Here is a 23208-nt window from a genome sequence, read left to right as displayed (position 1 = left end):
TGATCACACCCATGAGACATGGGATTGAAATCCATTATTATAGTGTATGGTGTTGAAACGCCTGCTTTTCTCTGCCAAACCTTCTCAGGTTAAATGAAATGAGCCACTTTTCCATTCAGTCAGAGGTAAGAATTTCTATCAGGGATGTATCTCAAGTTGTAATGTTTAAATTGACCTCACAACATCGGGAAGGGGTACGGCAATTTCAGAAGGTAATTTTAGCACAGTTTCTCAGCATCTTGCCTAAAATAATTGAACAACTCTTCATCTTCAGGCTGTAAAATAATCAGGGGACTAAATCTGGCTTGCAGCGGGGTGATTTGCCACTTTGAGTTATTTTTGTGCTTTCTGAACCCTTAGAATAGATGGCTCTCCATTCCACCATTGAGGGAGTCAAATTGATTCTTGCACTCTGCTCTCTAAACACTCCAGATTTCCATAAGGAATACAGACATAACAGATGTGACAAAGGAAAGGAAAAATACAACTGGTCATTCCTAAAATTATTCCTGTTTTTTGTTTTTCTTTGTTTTTTTTTTAGCAGGAGCCAGTCAACCTAGACAACCATTTCCAAGTGAAACTCAAGCCAATTTGTTTTTTTTTTTTTTGGGTGATGTGGATTGAGTTATACCCTATGACTGCCCAAACAGCTATGACAACACATTTCTAGTAGAGTTGGGGAAGGCTTAGAACTTCTGTCATGTTTTAATTACTTGTCTGGGTCCTTATTCAGAGGAGGCTCCTTCATTTCCTGTTTTGGTGACACCCGAGTTTACAGAAAATGGGGGCAGCACAACAAGGTCTCACTGTGACTGAAAATTAAAGTGTATATCCAGCCAGCCTTTTTTTAGTTGTTGATACAGTGGAGAAGGACTAGAACATCTGTTGGGACTGTACTGCTATCCAGGGCTCTGTTAAAGAGATTTTCCTTCTCCTACAGCCAAAAAGTGAGGGAAAATCTGCAACATAGAGGCAGACGGCAATGCAAAGGTAACAGAAATTCTAGTCTTCCTCTGCAAAAAAGCATTTTTAGTTATGTTGATGCTGGAGATTTTCCCTTGTTTGAGTTACTGCATATCAGGTAATGAGTGTGTACTATTAAGCTCTTGTTTGACTATTTCTATTGGAGGAGTATATCACTTTAAGAAACCAATTTAACCACTTGCCCTCCGGAAGATTTACCCCCCTTCATGACCAGGCCATTTTTTGCTATGCCGCACTGCGCTACTTTAACTGACTATTGCACGGTCATGCAACACTGTACCCAAATGAAATTTATATAACATTTTTCACACAAATAGAGCTTTCTTTTGGTAGTATTTGATCACCCATGGGTGTTTATTTTATAGTGTACAAAAAAAAGACTGAGATTTTTTTTTTTAAATATATTTTTTACTTTTTGTTATAAAACATATCCAATAAAAAAATAAAAAAATCTAATTTCTTCCTAAATGTAAGCCAAAATGTATTCTTCTACACGTCTTTTGTTAAAAAATAATCCCATTAAGTGTATATTAATTGGTATGTGTGAAAGTTATAGTGTCTGCAAATGGTGATGTATACACTCATCGTCCACTTTATTAGGTACACCTTGCTTTTACCGGGTTGGACCCCCTTTTGCCTTCAGAACTGCCTTAATTCTTCCTGGCATAGATTCAACAAGGTGTTGGAAACATTCCTCAGAGATTTTGGCCATATTGGCATGAGTTACTGTTGCCTTTCTATCATCTCAAACCAGCCTGCCCATTTTCCTCTGACCACTGACATCAAACAGGCGTTTTCGTCCACAGGGCTGCCGCTCACTGGATATTTTCTCTTTTTCAGACCATTCTCTGTAAACCCTAGAGATGGTTGTGCGTGAAAACCCCAGTAGATCAGCAGTTTTTGAAATACTCAGACCAGTCAACAACCAGGCAACGTTCAAAGCCACTTAAATCCCTTTTCTTCCCCATTCTGATTTGAACTTCAGCAAGTCATCTTCACCACATCTTGATGCGTAAATTCATTGAGTTGCTGCCATGTGATTGGCTGATTAGCAATTTGTGTTACCAAGCAATTGAACAGGTATACCTAATTAAGTGGCGGGTGAGTGTATATTGGAAATTGTATTTATTTATTTATTTTTTTATACTAGCAATAGCAGCAATCGGCGACTTATAGCAAGACTGATAGTGCTGCAGTCAATCTGGCACTAACTGACAAACTGTCACTGATTTCACCAGTTAAACTAATACAGTGATCAGTGCTAATAATATGCACTGACACTTTACTAATGACACTGGGTAGGAATGGGTTACCATCACTGACTCTGTCCATTTATATCTGAGGCATAGTAAGCTGTGTTTACTATGCTTCAGTTTGTGAATGAACTAGAAGCTATGTACAGAGCTAGTCCTGTCCATTGATTCTGTACAACTGAGGCTGCAGAGATGGAGGTTGAGGACTGTGTCCTCAATCTTTATTCTGTGTCTCAAAGATGAAACATCAGAGGTCTGCTTAGACCCCTGATATTTCACCAAAGCCCCTAAATAGGGCTCCTAAAAAAATAGGTTAAAGAGCCCCATGATTGGAGAGAAGGGCTTCTGTTGGAGTTAGGAGGGCCCTTCATGGTTTCTAGCATCGGGGCCTTAAAGGTTTTAGTTACGCCTTTAAAGCCATGGCACAGTTGCAGAAACCTACAGAGGAGACTATGGAGTCAACCCATGTTTTCCTGTAATTGCACAAATTAGTACATTGTTCTCTCCAGGTAAATGTTTGCTGAGTTACAATAATATGGGAATTCCATAATGCAATATTTGGAATCACACAAAGTTGTGGAGATATAGGGTTGGTCTGTTTAAAGTCCATATCAGGATAGCAGTCTGATTACAATCCATTGATTTTCTCCATTGATATACCGAGTGAAAATAAGGAAAAATAGTGCGAAAATATAATGAATGTAGACACATCATCAAAGAACTGGTAAGCTGAAATCAATACTTTTTTTCATTTTTGGGTTTTGATATACTCTAAGTACTTTTGTTGTTTAGTTATTTTATTTTATGTGTCTGTTGTAGTTTTGTGTGTTGATTGTATCCTTGGCATATCTACACCAGGAATTTTAAAATCAAAATCCCTTTGATCATTGTGTTTAGGAGGATAAGCTTTGCCCATATAACTAATAGCGGATTGATTGACAATTGAAATTAATAGGAGTGACCAAGGAATCTCTAATTCCTATAATACACGTCTCTGTAACATTTATTGATGTTCTCTGAATGTTTCCAGGAATTACATTATTCTATTCAGCTTAATCACATATAAACATATAAGCCGAAAAGGCTTCATTGACTTGTGCCTCTGCAGGAGAGTAATGGTTTAAATGTGCTTAAAAGAAGATTACAAAGGCATAAAACTTTGTCCGTATCTCTGTATTTGTTGTTATTGATATATTTAATTATTCTAGATGTTTTGTGTCATGGAGTCTGGACTATGAAAATCTCTCATTACATGTTATATAACAGAGTGTGCATACTCACAAAGTCACTAAAGTATTTGTTTTGTGTAGAGTGAAATTTACCTGGTTGATCCTGCCTTCAGCTGTCCCTCTCATCTTCTCTGTGTCCCCATTGGAGGCTGAGATTGTGTAGACGAGCTGGTGTCCTCTACTGAGCATGCTAAATTTCATTTCCATTTGGAGTGGTTCATTTCCTCCTAGAGTAGAGTCACATATGTGGGCGTGTACATAATGGTAAATGACACTTCCTCCCACCCTCCTCCTTATATCCTCTAATTGCTAAACACTATGGGGGGGGGGGGGGGTCAGCGAGGGTAAGCACATTGATTACATTCACTAAGAAACTCACAAAAAAGCTTAGTTTTAATATATAAATCAGTGTTAATTATATCAAATGTAATTGGTAATACCTGTAAAGAAAGAAAAGGGCCTTAGTTGCAGATGTCATCTGAACAAAATGGAAACTAATGTCAATCATCCTTGACTCAGCCTACACCATATTATTGCACAAAAACATTGTTGTTCAATAAAGAGTTGTGGGAAGCTATATTTATATTTATCATTTAATCAGAATTGTTCTTCTTTTTTTAGTTATGTGACTGGCACAGCGCCAATCAGGGCTTGCCAGGCACAGACTCACACTGTAGAGAGCATGCATCAGCAGAGTAATAGAAGCCCCTCCCAAGGATATAAAATTAATAAAGTCCACTATCCCAAATAAACGGTTAAGAAAGTGCTCCAATCAAAGAAACGGTGCCAAAGGAAATTCAACGTGCCCACACCATCCGTGATCACCTTCCCGTACAGTCCACACTTACTAAATATGATGGACTCCTAGCTTACATGGCTTAAGAGTCAAACAAGGTTTTAGGATGAGATGTGCTCTCCAGAATAAATCCCAATCATGGAAAAAAATCTTGTTTGACAATCTCCAGCGATCACCAATAGGGTAGATGCAATGCAAAGAGACAATGGGGACACTAATAGTGTAATACTGCAAAACTCTTTAATGTATTAAAACCAATGCACTAAATGCACTCACATTTGACAGGTTAGAAATAAGCCTCATAGGTGTAAACTTTCCCCATCAGAAAGCTTTAAGGATCAAAGCAATATTGGCTCCCATTCTTTCGTGGACTTTATTCATTTTATATAACATTTTTTATCACTGATGGTATTTTTATGATTTGCTTTATTTTTTGCGATGTAGTAATATATTTATTTACTTCTTTTCTTTCTGATTTATATAATTTAAAATGTAGCAATGCTAAAAGATTTTCCATCAACCCCTCTTGCTACTGGTTTGAATGATGTTAAAGAGTAACACCTCGGTCACATCAAACCCTACTTTGAAATCTTACAATTTACAGTGAAGTCGCATGCTTTCAAAGTCAGATGACATGACGATTTCAGGTGCGATTTGCAAGACATTTAATACAGATGTCTATGCAAATCGCACCAAAGGTAGTGCATGTACTACTTTAAAAATCAGTACAGCTCTGACCAACTCAGAACTGCACCAATATGACTGCTCTAATTGCAGACAATAGGCTGCGACTTGGCATGCAATTTGCAATTCACATGGCATGCAAATTGCATTCAGTGTGATCAACTTTTGTGGAGAAAATAGAAACAATCCCCGCTGGGTAATCAATATACAGTATTGAACATTGCAAGGATTTTAACAAAATGTGTTGCAGATTCTTACCTGTTTCTGCCCTGAAGAAAAAATTGTCTGTTGTTTGCAGAATGACCCTGACTATTGGGATCTACTCAGGGCATTTTTTCAGCCGAACCTTGGTGGAACTCAGTTCCACCACCTCCAGCTCAGGCCCTTAGCTCCCTGCCTACCACTATCACTTGTAAACACAGAAATCTGGCTTCTGTGTTTACAAGCGACAGCTTGTCTCCTGAGTGGCTCCCACTGACTGCAGAACGGGGCCAACTATGCAGGTGGGGGGCATCGTGTGGTAGGCTGTACCCTCTGTGATTTCCATTTTTTCCCTGGTGCCCAGATGCTGATGCCACTGCTGGATGAACTCCCTGCAAGTGAGAGAGGCGGAAATACCTGTAGTGTTCTGAAGGTACTGGCTGGGTGCTTCAGCGTAAGGTCTCATGCATACAGGACATTTTAAAAACGCTGCTCCTCTTGGCAGCAGCATTTTGACTGAAAAAAGGTTTGACGCTTGTAAAAATGTCTAACGCCTTTAGGCGCGTTTACAAGCATCAAGCGCTTGGGCGTTAAATAATTTAATTGGCCAGAATAATGATTTATTCTGACCATTGAAATGAATTAACGCTAACCGCGCCTAGCTTTAAAACGCGTTTTTCTGCCAAAACACTGTTGGTCCTGGATGCACTGGCGGTGGGGGATTTTTACAGCTCCTAAAAGCCCCTGCCACTAATAGTCTATGTGAGCTTGGACATATACGATAACATAGAGGGGCGTTTGGAAGCTGTAATAAAAAAAAAACACCTGACACCCCTAAGAGTGGCTGTAAACAATGCCCTGTGTGCATGAGGCCTAATACAGCAACAAAAGTAAGACACATAGAAGATGGTAGAGCTTTGTAGGGGGGAGGGGGAAGAGATGAGGGCAGATGGGGGGGGGGTGCAGAAGTCAGAGCCGAGGAGGGATGAAAGTGACATATGGATGGGAGATGCAGAGTTTGAGAGTGGACCAAAATACTCGTCAGAAATACATCTACTGTAAACTGCATCACTTCCAAATTTTATTTTACTGGAAGGTGAGACAGAGCGTACAACGTAGTTTCAGGTACAAAGTTTAAAGGCACGTTCATACTATGAATGAAAGAACGCGTGTTAATACAGAGCATTGTCATGTATTTAGATACTCTGCATCAAGGCAGCCATTTTTTTGGAGTGTGCTGGCAGGGCACATTAAACATGGACCTTTTATTAAACACAGGCTCCACAATGGCCTGCGTTTGCGTTGTGGCACGCCGCAGCGTGGGTGTGTTACCTGCTAATGTAGTAGGGCATTAAGGTGCCATTTAAAATTAATGGCACGGCTATGCGATTAGTCCAGTAAGTGGCTGTAAACCTCTGAAATGAATAGTGAACAAAGCATATCTCTCTTTTATTGTGTATTTTCCTCAATCCAAAGCACTTAGTGTGTTTTCTATTATGAGATATTAGTTACAAATATCTCTTAACTTTTTTTTTGTTATTAAAGCAAAACTGGCCAAAAATAGTTTAAAAATGTTTTGTTTAAATGTAGCTGTATATTCCTTGCTATTACCATAATTTATCACCAAAGAACAACCCAAAATAAATTCTCCTGCTACTGACGATCTCAGTGATACCACTTATGTGTATTTCAGTTGTTGCTTGTACGTGTAGTAGGGCCCAGAAACAATAGTGGGCATTTTTCATTTTTGTAAATCCTGCCTAAAACACACTGACCCTGACACTAATATTACTTAAAAAATGTTTTTTTTTTTAAATCTATCCAAACTATACTGACCCTGACCTTTGACACTGACCTTAACCTTTGGCCCTTACCTTGACCCTAACACTAACCCTGGCAAACCTTGATCTAGTAATTTTTTTTCTTTATTCTTTACTTTTATTTTTGTATTTATTTTTTTTATACACTATTGTTTGTTTATATCTTCTCCTGCATGAAGAGAAAGATACCAAGATACCATGTATTTTTCTCTTCATTCAGAAGATAAAGTAAGCACAGGGGTGTACCCTGTGTCCCAGGTGTCCCAGCACAAAGAGAAATACATATATATGCGGCCTCACAGAAAAAGACCCACTTCTGTGAGGCCCCATACAGTATATGTGTATGGTCGGCAGGAAGGGGTTTATGTATATGTAACCCTCACCATGTAAAACAACCCATTCAGTTTAAAATAAAAATGAAAGGTAAAACATTTGTGTATAGATTTAAAAAAAATTATAAATACCTTTTTTTGCTCCCTTTTCTTAGAAGTGATCACATATACTCTGTTCTCAGCTACTTAAGGAGCTCAGAGAGCTGGTGGAGTGGAAACAACAGGGCACTGAACTTCCCAGTGAATGGCTATGCTGGGTGCGTGTCAGCACAAGTCTAATTATTGGAGGAGAGCAGACTAAGTTGTCAGCTTAGCTAGAGAACTGACCACCCTGTGCCCTCATACCCAGTGTGGTCAGTTTTTAATAGGAAAGCAGAGTGTCTGGCAGGAACACTAGGTATTTTACACATGGCACTGCAGGCAGATATCATGAATATGAAATTTTGGGTTGACATATTCTTTAGGTGCACACTGGAGCACAACGAGTTCTTTTTCACAGGCCTTCCTTTTGTATGCTGTATAGATACAATTTCTGAAAATTGTGATTCATGACAGCAGGGATAGCACCAGTCAGTCATTATGTTATGATCCTTGGCTGTTTGATACTTTTCTGACTCCTACACTATTGCTAAAACTATCCAGTAATTCAAAATATCCACTATCTCCTTGGTTGAAAAAAAATCAATTCAAAAACAAAATTGTATGCCTTGTTATCCCAATATTTGGATTTCTCTGTATATTTTATGTTGTAGTTTATTTGGTTTAGACTGGACATATTTAATATGATCTAAAGAGCATGTTTTTACTTGTTATAACTGTGCCCCGTTTGTGGATATTGACTAATCTAATTTCTAATTTGTATGAGGCTATCATATCACCGGATCAGTTTATCTTGTCACCTCTTATTTCTTGCTAAGTCCGCACAGCCAACATGGAAATCATGGTGTATTTTGATGTGAATTCTATATGACATATCTAGATCCTCGCTTTGGTAATAGCCCTGGAGAGTTAATTCCCTTCCATTCTGCTCCATTACTGCATTACGGAGGTGGAGGCCTTTCTAAGTTTTAGTAATCGTCACTGACCTTTGCAGGTGAGAACCTGAAATTGATTCTACAAAGTGTCACCTATATTGGAATTGGCTTCTACATGCATCTGAGCAAAGGCATGCATACATTACAACTACTAGGGAAAATAAAGAGAGCAAGAGATTTTATTTCTGCAAAAAATATGTAAACAAGAAAAAGAGAGAAATAGGAAGCATAGGAAAATAAAGACAACAATCAGAAAAACAAGCCTTTATAAGTCTTATAAATTTCCGCTAGTCATTATATAGGTGCTATGGAAACCTAGTGATTCAAAAGGTGAAATTAAATGAAGGGGTCCTGCGATACTCCGAAACGTCACATTTGTATTTATGATGCGATCGCTGAATAAAACTTTGGACCCGTCCTGCAGATCCATGGTGTGCTGAAGACATACTTTTTGCTCTAATGCAGGGTTCCTCATCCAGGGTTCCATGGAATCCTAGGGTTCCTGCAGAGGTTGCCAGGGGTTCCTTGAGCAATGAGCAATTTTTGCCTCTCGGGTAAGTTCTCACTGGAACCATTGATCTTTTTAGTAATCTGTAAGGGGGTCATTCTTCCCAATGACCACAAGTGTAAGGAGCAGTCTTACCTCTGACTATCACACTAATGCAGCCTTCCTCAACCTTTTCAACACAGAGGAACCCTTGAAATAACTTTCTGGTCTCAGGGAACCCCTGCTAAAAAATACTATATCCACAACTCATGATACACTAGTGTGATGGTCAGCTGGAAGAATGTTCCTTACACTTGTGGTCATTGGGAAGAATTACCCCCTTCAGATAGCTAAAAAGATCAATGGTGTCAGTGGGAACTTGTTTGAGAGGCAGAAATTGCTCATTGCCCAAGGAACCCCTAGCAACCTCTGGAGGAACCCTAATGATCCACGGAACCCTGGTTGAGAAACCGTGTACTAATGTATCATAAATTGTTGATATAGTCATTTTTAGCAGGGGTTCCCTGAGATCTGAAAGTTATGTCAAGGGTTCCTCTGTGTTGAACAGCTTGAGAAAGGCTTCTCTAATGTATGCAGTGACAGAACAAGTCGAATAGAGGCAGTCCCCAGGTTACAAATAAGATAGGTTCTATAGTTTTGTTCTTAAGTTGAATTTGTATTTAGTAGGAACAGGTACATTTTTTAAGTGTAACTCCAGCCAAAAAAAATTAAACATTTTTTGGATAGCATTGGGGAAGGGTTAACACCCCTGCAATGTTTGTTTTGCTGTCTGTGTCCTTGTTTAGAAGACTTCACCTCACTTTCTGTCCCTGTGACAATTGGATTTTGAAAATTTTGGGTTGTTGTGAAAACAAGGGTTGGGGATAAACCTTCAGTGGAGGAACCTTTTTCCCGTGATAACTCTTACAGGAGTGAATTTCCCTTCCTAGGGGTAGATTTCCGCTCACTGGCTGTTGTCTCCCTCCGTTTGTAAGTATGAGTTGGATGTAAGTCACATGTATGTAACTCAAGGACTGCCTGTAAGTTATTGGCATGGTCCATTGTTTTCTAGTTCATGAAAGGTGTTGTAGTATTGGACTCTGATTACCAACACTAAATTTGCAGCATATGATTTTCCAGAAATCCCACATTTTGGTGCACACGAATCAAACACAAAGTCTAATAATAAATTATTTGCCCTTAAGAGACTGTCCATTTGGGGCAAAGTGACAGAGTTTTTTTTAACCCCCCTGGCCCACTTATACTCACCTTCCCTTGTGCTCCTCCTCATCCACTTGTTGGCTCCATGCACACTAGCGTTTTTTAAGCTCCTAGAAGCTGTTATTAGCATTTTTTCTGCTCCTAGAAGCTAAATAGTGTTATCCTCTGTGTCCATGCGCACTACTTTAAGCTATTAGCGATTTTTGAGCTTCAGTGTCTAGGAGCAGAAAAAAAATGTTTTTGTAGAGTTTTTTTTGGAGTATTTTTCCAGCAGAAAAAAAAACACTAAATGCTCCTATACGCTACTAAAACACTAAATACGCTACTAAAACACTCCTAACAGCTTTTTTCCTAGCTTTTATTTTTCCTACATGTACTGGAAAAACGCTAATAAAATGCTAATGCTCCTAAACGCTTCTAAAAACTACTAAAACGCTACTAAAAAACGCTATTACCAGCATTTTTTTTAGCTGAACAAAAACGTTAGTGCGCATGGAGCCATACTCATCTTCACTGCTGTGCTCTTCTTATTACTGTTTCAGATATTGTTGAAGCATATATAGGGTTGAGAACTTATAGATCCTACTCATATGTCAGTGTTCAGGCCTGGCAGTTGGCCACTGAGCCCTAGTTACCAGTAATGTATGAAGCCACACACCAGTTTTGGGTATTTTGTAGCAACTCTAAAGGAGTAAGAGGGGGAGAGCATAGAAAGTTATTGTGACTGGGTCCAGTGTGCGCTTTAAAGAAGCACTGTCACTGAATGGGCAGAGCCTCTTTAACTTTACCCTATCATTTATTCCCTAAATGTCAATCCAGCCACTTGTAAAGGTAAATGTTAGCAGCTAGAGACTGCCTAAGTGCCACCTGTGTTCTGTCTGAAATGTTGCTTTGTGCAAGAAACATACCTTTCAACTGAGAAAACGGAGAATAGGGCAGTTTAACTTATCAAGAAGACTCCAGCTCTCCACCCCATTTTTTCTGAACTCTTAGACAAGCTTTATAATTTCAGCACTTTGAATGGCTCTAAGGAAGAGAAAACGACAGATAAACAGGTACAACTTATGTAGGAGGTTTGTTTTATCTCTGTGTGTCACCAGAGGCCAGTCACTTCACTGGGTATATGGAAGGATTTACAACCACTTTAATCTATTAGCTTAAGTGAACCAAACTTAAAGTCAGGCATGTTTCCAAACTTTTTTTTGATTTATGCACAGGGGATAACAATATGTTTACAGCAGTCAGGAGACAGGTTTACCAGAAGATACAGTTCTAATGTAGCATATATTTCAGCAAATCATACAAACAATAGTTTACTGAAATCATGGAATAATTCAATTTCAGCATCCTTAAAGTGTATGTAAACCCTAACAAGGGACTTATCGTATTTGCTACATTTTGTCATTGAAATCATATTGTGTAATCTCTTTGATCATGTCAAAGACTCAGAGCTACCCCATCTCCTGGGCGCACATCTTGTGTTATCTCATGAAGTCTAATTAGCCCTCATAGATTTTGTCTTGGACCACAAAATAATTATATTCTATGTTGAAGAGATGAGGAAAGTGAGAGTTTAGCAAAAGACAACAGTGCAGGGCTGATACCATTCAGTCCACAAAAAAGCTGTGTTATCAGCCCATACCAGGAGCTGAGTGTATTTCTGCCCCATCAACAGCTGTTTTTATTTACTTGCACAGTCTTTAAAGGAATAAAACATGGGCAAATGGGCAGGTATTGTGGAGATGTACTGCATCGTTTTTTCCCCTAACATGTATCTTAGGGGCAGCACAGTGGCTAAATTGTTAGCACTTCTCCCTGCCAGTACTAGGGTTGTTGGTTTGAATCCCAACCACGGCACCACCTGCCTGGAGTTTGCATGTTCTCCCTGTGCCTGTGTGGGTTTCCTCCCACACTCTAAAGACATGTTGGCAGGTTAATTGGCTTCTGTCTATATTGTCCCTAGTATATGTATGAATGTGAGTTAGGGACATTAGATTGTATGCTCCTTGAGTGTTAGGGACTGATGTTAATGTACAATATATATATACAGTGTGTGTGTGTGTATATATATATATATGTAAAGTGCTGTGTAATTGGCAGTGCTGTAATAAATAAATAAAGTGGTACTAAAGGCAAAATTAAAAAAATAAATGATGCAGTCTATCACTAACATTACCAGAGCTGTTGCCATTATAAAAAAGTATTTTTATATTAATAAAAGTCTTTTTACCTGTTGATCCTGCTGTTGCTTTTGAACTTCCTTTATCAGATCATTCTGGCCAGCAAAAGTAGACATTATAGGGTTGAAACATTTAAAGGATAAGTGCACCTTTTTACCTTTTTTGCAGGTAGAAAAATGTGCATTTATAATTTTTTGTTTCTGGAGCCTCTTAAGCATTGCATCAGCGATCAGCAGATTGCTGGTGCCAGGCAGGTCTCCTGCAGCCCTGTCAGTACATCTGCTTCCCTATGAGATGTACGGGCAAGCAGATAAACTGACAGGAAGAATCAATTAACCACTATGGCATTCCACAGCCCCGTTGTAGTTTATTGAGATCTGCAAGCCGACAGCCACTAAGGTTGTCTGGACTTGTAGTTCGTTCATTCACAGAACACTGTGAATGAATGACGCAGCCAGGCAGATGGAGCCCCGCATGGCCACATTTTTTAAAAATTGTGACAGCTAGCAGGAAGGAGAAGATCCCCCGCTAGCTGTCAGAGCGGGGAGGACTGGGGGCCGGTCTGTTTGTAACATGTTATATTTTACATCCTGAATATGAGTGTAATATGTAACATGTTACGAAAGGTGAACTTATCCTTTAACACTGACAGGGTTGCTTACAATGGTCAGCTTTATTCATTTAGTTAAAACCTTTATCCCCAAAAGAAAATAAACTGTTTGTGTAACTGCTTAAAAAGTATTAGCTGGACTTAATTTTTTTAGCCACTTATGTAAAGTCTGTCTAAAACTACTAGTCCATCTAACCTTACCCCCTAACCAAACTGTCTAATTGATTATAAAAGTCTGCCAATATTCTAGTGCAGATAATATTATATTATCAATTATTACACCAATACTGACACAAATATGAACTATTATGTATAGGACAAAAAAAACGTTTACTTTTAAATGCAAGTAATTCCACTCTGGGATTAATGTAAGCCCCCCCCCCCCCCACACACACACACACACTCACCCCTCCCTCCCACCAGCCTCTCTGCGATTGCTGAAAATGAAAAAAAAATCCCATTTGCTCCTACTATCATGTGTTCAGCACAGGCTCTTTTAAAGTTTAACCTCTCCTCTGCCCCCTCTATACCCAAATATAGTCAAATCTGCAATGCCCCAATACATGTTCGGGACCATTTAGTGACCTCATGGGCCATACTCTAATCCAAAGCCTCCCACTTTTTCTCCAATGGCTGGTGACTCCTCTCGACATTCTCACAAATGCCACTGATTCTGGGCAATTGGAGATCATCACAACTGCACCATTTTTTTTCTTTTGTTGTCCACCCCCACAGGACATCAGAGGCCTCTTAACCATTTAGAATCCTTGTGTAATGCACAAGGTCCCTTAGACATTTTCTCTATGTTGTATATCTGCTTTCCTCCCGAGGGCCAGATGAAGACTGTTGTCCCCAATTTCTGGCTAAATGGGAAAAGGACTTAAACTTGACCTTCTCTTCACAACAAAGAAGCAGAATCCTTCACCTCGCCCAAAAACCATTTGTACATGGATTCAAGAAACTAACATTAAGATACTCACAAGGAGGTACAGAACACCCGCAATACTTCACAAACAATACCCCAACATGACAGGTTTGTGTTGGAGGTGTAAAGAAGCCAAAAGTTCAGCTTTATACATACTTTCATATTAGAATCAGAGCTCAGAAGCACACAGGTTTTTATTATCCCTGACTGCTCAGCATTCTTCCTACTACACCACTCCTCACTCCTGCATAAGACCTACAAAAATCTGTACTTCACCATCTCCTGAATACAGCCAAGGTCTGTGTCCCTCTGAAGTGAAAGGACCCTGATGCTGGCATACATGGGTCGAATTCTGAAAGGATTTTCTTTCGAAAATCTTTTCTAAGAAGTTTTCTTAAAATTTTACACCATTAGCGGACCACAGCAATGGACTATTTTTGAGCAACCATTGAATTTGAGTGATCAGGGATGTTGGAAATTTTTTTAAAAACAAACAAATTTCTAATCAATGATGAGAGAATTGTACGAGAAATGTAATTGAACAAAAGAAATGAGCATGAGCTGTGGCCTGGAAAGAAAAGAAAATTCTTGGCCAGAAAAATTATTTTCTGTAGCAACCTGCGGTGAAATTAAAGGCTTGGCTGGTCAAATTTCGAAATCAATGGTGGCACCATCGGATTGCAAAAAGCACGAAATTTCCGATCTTCTAAAGAAAATTATTTTGGAATTCGACTCGTGTATGGCCTGCATAATCCTCCCTCAGCCACACTATTACTGTGCAGTCAAAGACATAAACTGTTTGGGGGACCTTGTTCTCTCCTCCCTGAATAAACAGGAAACTTACAGAAAATCCTGGTTTTACTGGAACTCCTGTACCTTTTCTGAGGAAGGAAGGATGTTTTTTGGCCAGTGACCCTTAACACCTTAGTAGCACTAGATATATCCCCCCAAAGGAATGTTTTCCTCCCCTTTCCCTTACCCTCTCCCCTTCATTCCCTCCCCCTTTTCTTCCTGCCCCCCCTTTTTTATTACTCTTCTTCCTTTTACTTTTTTCTACTTACCATTTCCCTCCGCCAATGTACCATGGTTTTCCTTTTCCTGCAAAGAATATGATTTGTACAACGTTTAATTATGACCTTGGAACATCTACTTGGTTTAACCCAAATGGGTTCCTGGTTTCTTTAGATACGATGAAGGGTTGTACGTACTTAACATTGTATGCCTATACCATGTTTGAGACCATATAAACCACATTTTGTATGTTCATATCGTATGACTGTATTGTACAAACCTAAAAACCTATCTATATAAAACATTTTAAAAAATCCATATCTAAATGGCCATTTTTACTTGCTGTAATCCACGTCATGTGATGCCACAGCCCCAAGTCTTCTCCTCTTCTGTTCTCTTACTGATTGGGGTCCTTCTTTATGACACTTTCTATTGGATTGCTGCTGGCAGGGTCCTCTCAAGTGAGAAAAGAGGACTGATGATATCACAGGGGGAGGGTACGGGAGTGTTGCTCTTGGGGCGCGATTGCAGTGCTGGATTGATGGTCTCCTACACTAGAACTGGTGACAGTGAGGTACCTGGATGAGGAACTTAGGTGAGTATTGTTGGCTTCACAAAGTAAAGGGGCAATAAATACTTTCAACAGAGGTTAGAAGGGGGTGGAAGGAAGATGTGGTAATAATTTACTTTTATCACAGAGTGGGGCTTTAAGTAAACCTCTGACAAACCTGAGCAGCTTAGCTGATCACATGATAAAAAATGCATGTTGGTTCTACAATTCCTCCTAATTACTTTGCCATGATGTGTAAAGATAAGTTCCTTGGATTGGTTTGGTTACGTTTAGTTTCACTTGCTTTAGCCTTATTTGGACAAAAGCTAGTCAGCGTAAAGGCGGGTGACATCATTTATTTGTAGAAATTGCCTGTTAGCTCTAAGCCTTTCAATTCAAATATCATTTCTACACTGACTTTAGAGGCAGAATTCACTAGAACATAATGCAGAGCAGGCTTGGCATTCTCTCCTTTTGATCAGCTATTGTTTACATGGTAATTACACGTGGGCAGTTACTTACAGGGCATGCCGCGCAGCAGATCACAACGCATGTCACAGAAGTCACCATTTATAGATGTAAAGCTGCTGAGACTGTAGATGAATAGGCTCTATTTTTTTTTTTTTTTTTTTTAGATAATTCCATACATCTATTCCACACAGATAACATGTGACGTCAATCTGCAAACTGTGAATGCCTTTTAAAGCTCCTTTTGCGCTAACTGCTGGGATTTGACCCTCTACCGCTGTGTTGCGCTTAGTAATCACTTCCTCACCTACTGTGTTTATAAATAAACCCCTTATTTCTGCAAGAAGCACATAATAAATATAATATTCCCTTTCTTTTTTCAAGCAATGCCTGTAATGTTTTTTTTTTTTTAACCCTGCAAGTGCCAGAGGTACACGTGAGCGTTAAGAAGACACAGCCGTTCCATGCTTTAATGTATTCTTGTCATGTCAGCGCTGGGCCGACAGGGGAGGTGCTGGAACAATGATGTGCTAATAAGGAAACGCCAGGCAGGAGACAGTGACACAGTGACAGTATAGAAAGGAAAGGTTTAATTAACACATATGCGAAGGCAATGTGGAATCAGCGGTGCTACTATTTATCTACTGATATAGAATGAATCATGAATTTTAATGGAGGACCACGCTTGGCATAAATCATTTGTTATGTATAACAATCCATTAAAGCTGAACTCCAGGAAGCAAGATAAATAGACATTAGAAACAGTCATACATGAACAGTTTTACCTGCCAAAGCATTTGTAATTTTGTTCAGCCCTGCTTGTAATTTAGGCACCACCTGTCCGCACATGTGCCCTGAAGCAGAACCTGATTGGCTACTGCTCCAGAAGATAACTGGGGGCAGGTATCAGGACAATTGGGACAAATGCAGGTGTTTACACTAGTTACATCTGAAAACATACAACAGTTGTTCTGTAAACCTCTCTCACTACACTAATCTTACAACCAACCCAGTTGTGTAAAGCTGGGTATACACTAGAAGAAATGTAATCAAAGTTGTGTATTGTTAGAACATTCGTTTGTTTTTCTAATCATTAACCACTTGCCCCCCTTCTTGACCAGGCCATTTTTTGCGATATGTGCTGCGTTATTTTAACTGACAATTGCGCAATAATGCAACGCTGCACCCAAATTTAAATGATGTCCTTTTTTCCCACAAATGGAGCTTTCTTTCGGTGGTATTTGATCGCCTCTGCGTTTTAAATTTTTTGCACTATAAACAAAAAAAGACCGACAATTTTGAAAAAAAACAAAACAATATTTTTGACTTTTTGCTATAAAACATGTCCAGTAAAATAATTTAAAAAATCAAATCTTGTCATAAATTTAGGCCACAATGTATTCTGCTACATGTCTTTGCTAAAAAAAATCCCAAAACCTGTAAATAATTGGTTTACATGAAAGTTATAGCATTTACAAATGGCGGTATATACAGTATACTGGAATTTTTTTTTTATACCAGTAATAGCAGCGATCAGGACTGCAGTGGGCATTCTGACACTGGGGGGAACTGATTAACTGTGACATGACATCCCCAGTGACACCAATACAGTGATCAGTGCTAATAAAAAGCACTGACACTGTACTAATGACACTGAGCAGGAAGGGGTTTAAATTTGGGACGATCAGAGGGTTAACTGTGCGCTTTGTGTGTTTTACTGTGTGCTGTCTGTGTTTCACTGTAAGCACACTGCTTTGTATGGCTCTGCTATGCAGAGCCATGCAAAGCAGGGTGCAGGAGCCAACAGGGGAGAGATCTGTATTGTTTACATACAGACCTCTCCCCCATCAGTGATGCTTGGTGATCGCCAGGTGCCAGCTGGGAAATCACCGGCCAGGACCTGGTGATCGACAGCTGAGGCCGCCAATGGCCAATTACCAGGAAATGCAAAATCACATATATATATACAGTTGTGTTCAACATCACAGTTGATGATGTTGTGTTCAACATATACAGTTGTGTCAGACATCACTAACCTGATCAATCACTGTTTTTGGTAGAAATGATATTTCTACATGGCAAATAATTTACTAGCAGGTGTAGTAGAGTAATAGAAATCCAACAGACCCAACAGTCATGACATGCATGCTGCTAATTCTGTGTAATTGAATCACTAATTGAAAGGGCATGTTCAAAAATAATAGCAGTGTGGAGTTCTATTAGTGAGGTCATTCATTCTTTGAAAAACAGGTGGCAATTATTGCCCTTATTTAAGGAAGGAAGGCAGCAAATGTTGTACATGCTGGTTACAGTGCATTTCTCTCTGAAATTCTGAGGAAAATGGGTCGTTCCAGACATTGTTCAGAAGAACAGCGTACCTTGATTAAAAAGTTGATTGGAGAGGGGAAAACATATAAAGAAGTGCAGAAAATGATAGGCTGCTCAGCTAAAATGATTGCAAATGCTTTAAAATGGCAACCAAAACCTGAAAGACGTGGAAGAAAGCGAAAAACTACCATTCGAATGGATAGAAGAATAGCCAAAATGGCAAGGACTGTTACAATTAGAAGACATCTATATGAAGCCAAGCTATCTGCAAGAAGCCCCCGCAAAGTCCCACTGTTGAAAAATAGATATGTGCTGAAGAGTTTACAATTTGCCAAAGAGCACATTGACTGGCCTAAAGAGAAACATTTTGTAGACTGATGAAAGTAAGAGTGTTTTTTTTGGGTCTAGTGGCCAGAGACAGTTTGTCAGATGACCCCCAAATACTGAATTCAAGCCACAGTACACTGTGAAGACAGTGAAGCATGGTTGGGCAAGCATCATGATATGGGGATGTTTCTCATACTACGGTGTTGGGCCTATTTATCGCATACCAGGGATCATGGATCAGTTTGAATACATCAGAATACTTGAAGAGGTCATGCTGCCTTATGCTGAAGTGGAAATGCCCTTGAAATGGGTGTTCCAACAAGACAACGACCCCAAACACACCAGTAAACGTGCAACATCTTGGTTCCAGACCAACAAGATTGACGTTATGGAGTGGCCAGCCCAATCCCCGAATCTTAATCCAATAGAAAACTTGTGAGGTGACATCAAAAATGCCGTTTCTGAGGCAAAACCAAGAAATAGAGAAGAACTGTAGAATGTAGTCCAATCATCCTGGGCTGGAATACCTGTTCACAGGTGCCAGCAGTTGGTTGACTCCATGCAACACAGATGTACAGCAGTTCTCAGAAACAGTGCTTATACGACTAAATATTCATTAAGTGATTCAAAGGAAAGCAAAATCTTCAAACATTTTTCAGTTTATATAGTAAATGTTTGCGTTTGTAAAGAAGAATACAAACACTGCTATTTTTTTGAAAAGTCTAATATGTACTTTTCTTCAATTTTTTTAGAGGAACAACACAAATTTGATATATTTTTCTTCATGTTTTGATTTGGAATAGAATGTGTAGTGTTCCCAATGCATTTGTGTGTATGGAAATAAAAGCTATTAGAAGGATTTTGAGCTTTATTCACTTTTTTCAACACACTGCTATTATTTTGAACACAACTGTATATGTGATTTTGCACAGCCCTGCCATCCTGTACCAGTATTTCTGCTATAGGGCAGCAGGAAAGCAGTTAAGGCTCGGTTCACATTGCTGCGACTTGGGATCCAGTCGCATGACATGTGAAATCCCATGTTAGTCAATGAAAGCTGTCTTAATTTAGCACTACTGAAGTAACTCCGACTTTATAAAGGTTCCTGTACTACTTCAAGGCGACTTCAATCAGACTTGTGCCCATAGACTTTAATGGAAGTCGCCTCCAAGTTGGATCCTCATCTATATTGATGTGATTTGGATCCAACATTATTGGAAGATTACCCATTCATTCCCTGAAAGTTGATTCAAAGTTGCTTCAAAGTAGTACTCAAGTCGCCTGGCAAAGTTGCATGACTTTCAGGTCCCAGTAGTGTGAACCAAGACTAATGGTTCATATTGATGTTTGTTTTTGACTGCAGTGATGAGAAAATTAAAATAAAATGTTTCTTGTATGTACAAATTTCTAACAGTTTATGCTTTTTTTCAATTGGTAAAGTCCATTCCGTCCAAAATCGAATGTTAAAAGCAAAAAAAATCTTTCAAATGGCATTTGAATGTTATGAGAATTTTTGTACGAATTGTATTTTGAAATTCTGCTAGTGTATAGCCAGCATAAGCGTCTTTTCTCTAGGGCCAACATTGGAATCATGGGGCCCATTTCAACCTACCTGTCAGAGCCTAGCAGATTGATAAAGAAGAAGAGAATAGAAGAAGAGTGTGGAATTTTAATTTAATTGAGCTACAGCACAAAGGATTACTCGCCCTGCTCCCAAAAATAAATATATAGTCCACTCTCTGTCCCTGACTCCTCTGCTGACCTGATGGAGCCAAGGAATCTTTTCTTTCATTGCAGGGAGTCACAGAATGAATTCTTTCCCCAAACTCCCTACTAACTGATGGAACAGAAACGGTACAGGAAGACTGGTTCCATACCCTATTGGTGGCCCTATGACCTGATGGGGCTCTCTGGCTCCCATGCTTACCTGATGGGGCTCGGTGATCTTTTCTTTGATTGCTGGGAGTCACGGAATTACTCCACCTGTGAGGCACTTAGAGTCCCCTCCCTGTTCCTGGACCCCCTACAAATGGATGGAACAATAACAGTACAGGAAGACTGGCTCTACCTCCCTATTGGCGGCCCTCTATTTCTCCCTGTTTGGCTCTTTCTGTGCAATCATTGCACAATAATAATAATAGAGCTGCAACATGGACAGAAAGTGTCTGTGATTGTAGAATGTAGTGGCCATTTTAAGGATATGTGTGTCTCAATCAGAGGCAGTGCTTATCCACAATAGAATGAGTTGCAGTTCCAACAAAGAGCCTCTAGCAGCAAAAGGTGGCCAATGAGAGAGTAAGAGTGTGGGGAGAACACAAAGTTTATTAGAGAGGGTTTGAGGCACAGAGGACATGTGAATTGTATGCTATTGGGGATGATTCCTACTTGGATTTATTAATAAAAAATTCACATTAAAAAAGATAGAAAGATTAAACATGTGAGTTAGAGGGCGCAGAATAGAGTAGGAGGGTGACTATAGTAATTGTGAAGGAATTAGGTCCAGGAGGCAGATGGTTAGATGGACCTCAAAAAAAAGTTTAGTATTAGTGGTGTCCCCATGTGCTTGTCTGAAACAGTGAATAGTACCACCCTGCAGCATTCTATTTTTTATTTGCCAAATGCAAACCTCCCAACAGCCCCGGATTGGGCAGGACTTTCCCCCATTTTCACTTTTGTCCTACTTTGTCCTGCATTACTCTATCTATTCTTTATATTCTAACTGCCAGCTGAGCAGGACCTGCAGCAGTGTGAACAGTGTGAACATCTAGCACAGCGAGGGATTGGCAGGTAAGCCAGCAGGGCTTGCAGCCGCAATGGGAGGGAGCGTGCAACTGTCAACTCCAACCTGTGATGTTGGGGATGGACAGGGCCAATATGTGTTTCAGGGGTCACTCTCTGTCATTGCAGCCGTACCCCCGGCGGCTTGTTTGTCAATCCCTGGCTGTGCTAGATGTTCACACTGCTGCAGGTCCTGCTCGGCTGCACTCATTTGTTATCCATCTGATGCCTGCATTCTTCCCCCGGCATCTGTATGCTGTTAATCAAGGTTTTAGAATGTAAGAGTATGTTTAGTTGGTGTCTTTGCCACTTAACTAACTATTGAACCTTGCACTCTGTATGAAATGCATTCCTGAATCCTGCACTCTGTATGAAATGCTCCCCCGAACCCTGCACTCTGTATGAAATGCACTCCTGAATCCTGCATACTGTGCATAATGCATTCTTGAATCCTTCCACACTTTGTGTAATGTATTCTTCACAGTTTACGCAAAACCATTTATAATGGAAGCTTTTTATTCTTTTTTTTTTAAATGATTGTGCTGGGGTTTGTGTCCATGAGACCCTTGCTTGTTGCACTGCAATCAAAACATAGTTTATAGGTACAAGGAATATTTTATTTAACCGTGCCCCTTAGGCCCCTCCCACTGTTAAGCATTTTGCCACACCAATTTTTGCCATGGCGCGCTATGCACGCCGCAGGTCATATCCTCTCTCAAGTGTCCCTCACTCTGAAGTTCAAAAGTTGAGAGGTATCTAAATGCTATATTTCTTTAAATTCTAATAATGCTAAATAAAAAAAGACTGCATAATTTTTTCCTGATCTGGCTCATCTGCAATTGCCTCCCTGCTTTTAACTTGGTCCTACAGCAGGTTTAAATAAACAGAACATTTCATATTCCTTATATGTGCCTGCTGTACTATGTATTTGTGTGTTTTTTTTGCATTGCTTCCTTTGTATGAAATCCCTGGTGTTTCTTCCTGTCCCTCTGCTTTATTATTAAAAACTGACTACACTGGGCATGAGAGCACAGCATAGTTAGTTCTTAATCTGTGCTGGAAACTCAGCCTGTTCCCCTCCAATGATCAGATGTGTCCTGCCACACCCCCCTGCATAACCATTTATTGGCAAGATTAGTGTGCTGCTGTTTACCTTTTATACAGTTGAGAACAGACTGTATGTAAATAAAAAAGGTGTGTGTGTATATATATATATATATATACTGTGTGTGTATATATATATATATATATACTGTGTGTGTATATATATATATATATATATATATATATATATATATATATATATACGGTATACACAAATGTTTTGCCTTTCATTTCAATTTTAAATTGAATGGGTTGTTTTAAAAGGTGGGGTTACATACAGTATACTTTAATGGCTTCTTCCATCTGGCTGGAATGAGCTGTACTATTTGTTTAAGATCACATGGATAGTAAATGTAGCTCTGTATACTAGAAAGCAGTCGTATATCACCTATTTGAGATGAGTTGAGATTATATTTATAAGATGGGTGTCAGTGTCTCGATCTCAGCAGTGATTGACAAGGAATTACCCAATCCAGACAATCCATTTCCTTTCCCAAATTCATTGAAGTTGCACAAAATTTTTATAGGACCAGGTGACAATCCCGCGGTATTTATGACAGTATATAAAATCAATTGGCAATTCATTTAAATATTAATCTAATCTGTAGAATTAAAGAAGTATGATGAAATTATGATATATATATCTTTAGATTGTAAGCTCCACGCGCAGGCCCCTCCTATTTCTTCTGTACTGCAATGAATTATAATTGTACTGTCTCCCTTATATTGTAAAGCGCTGCACAAACTGTTGGTGCTATATAAATCCTGTATAATAATAATAATAATAATACACACACACCACACACATGCGGAATATATATATATATATATATATATATATAGATATACGGCTCATCCCTTCAGTTGGGGGGCATTAGACTTCCTA

The 23208-nt window shown here is 39.3% G+C and overlaps 1 protein-coding gene across 1 annotated transcript in view; it reads left to right on the top strand.

Annotated features, from left to right (window-relative positions):
• PTPRN2 (protein tyrosine phosphatase receptor type N2) overlaps positions 1–23208 on the top strand; it is a 1146107-nt gene that overhangs the window by 379242 nt on the left and 743657 nt on the right. The window lies entirely within an intron of this gene.

This window comes from Staurois parvus, unplaced genomic scaffold (genome assembly GCF_062004578.1).
Source record: "Staurois parvus isolate SC_StPar_1 unplaced genomic scaffold, SC_StPar_1.0 ptg000005l, whole genome shotgun sequence".
Classification (NCBI taxonomy): Eukaryota; Metazoa; Chordata; class Amphibia; order Anura; family Ranidae; genus Staurois; species Staurois parvus.
This window is presented reverse-complemented; position numbering and strand designations above follow the sequence as displayed.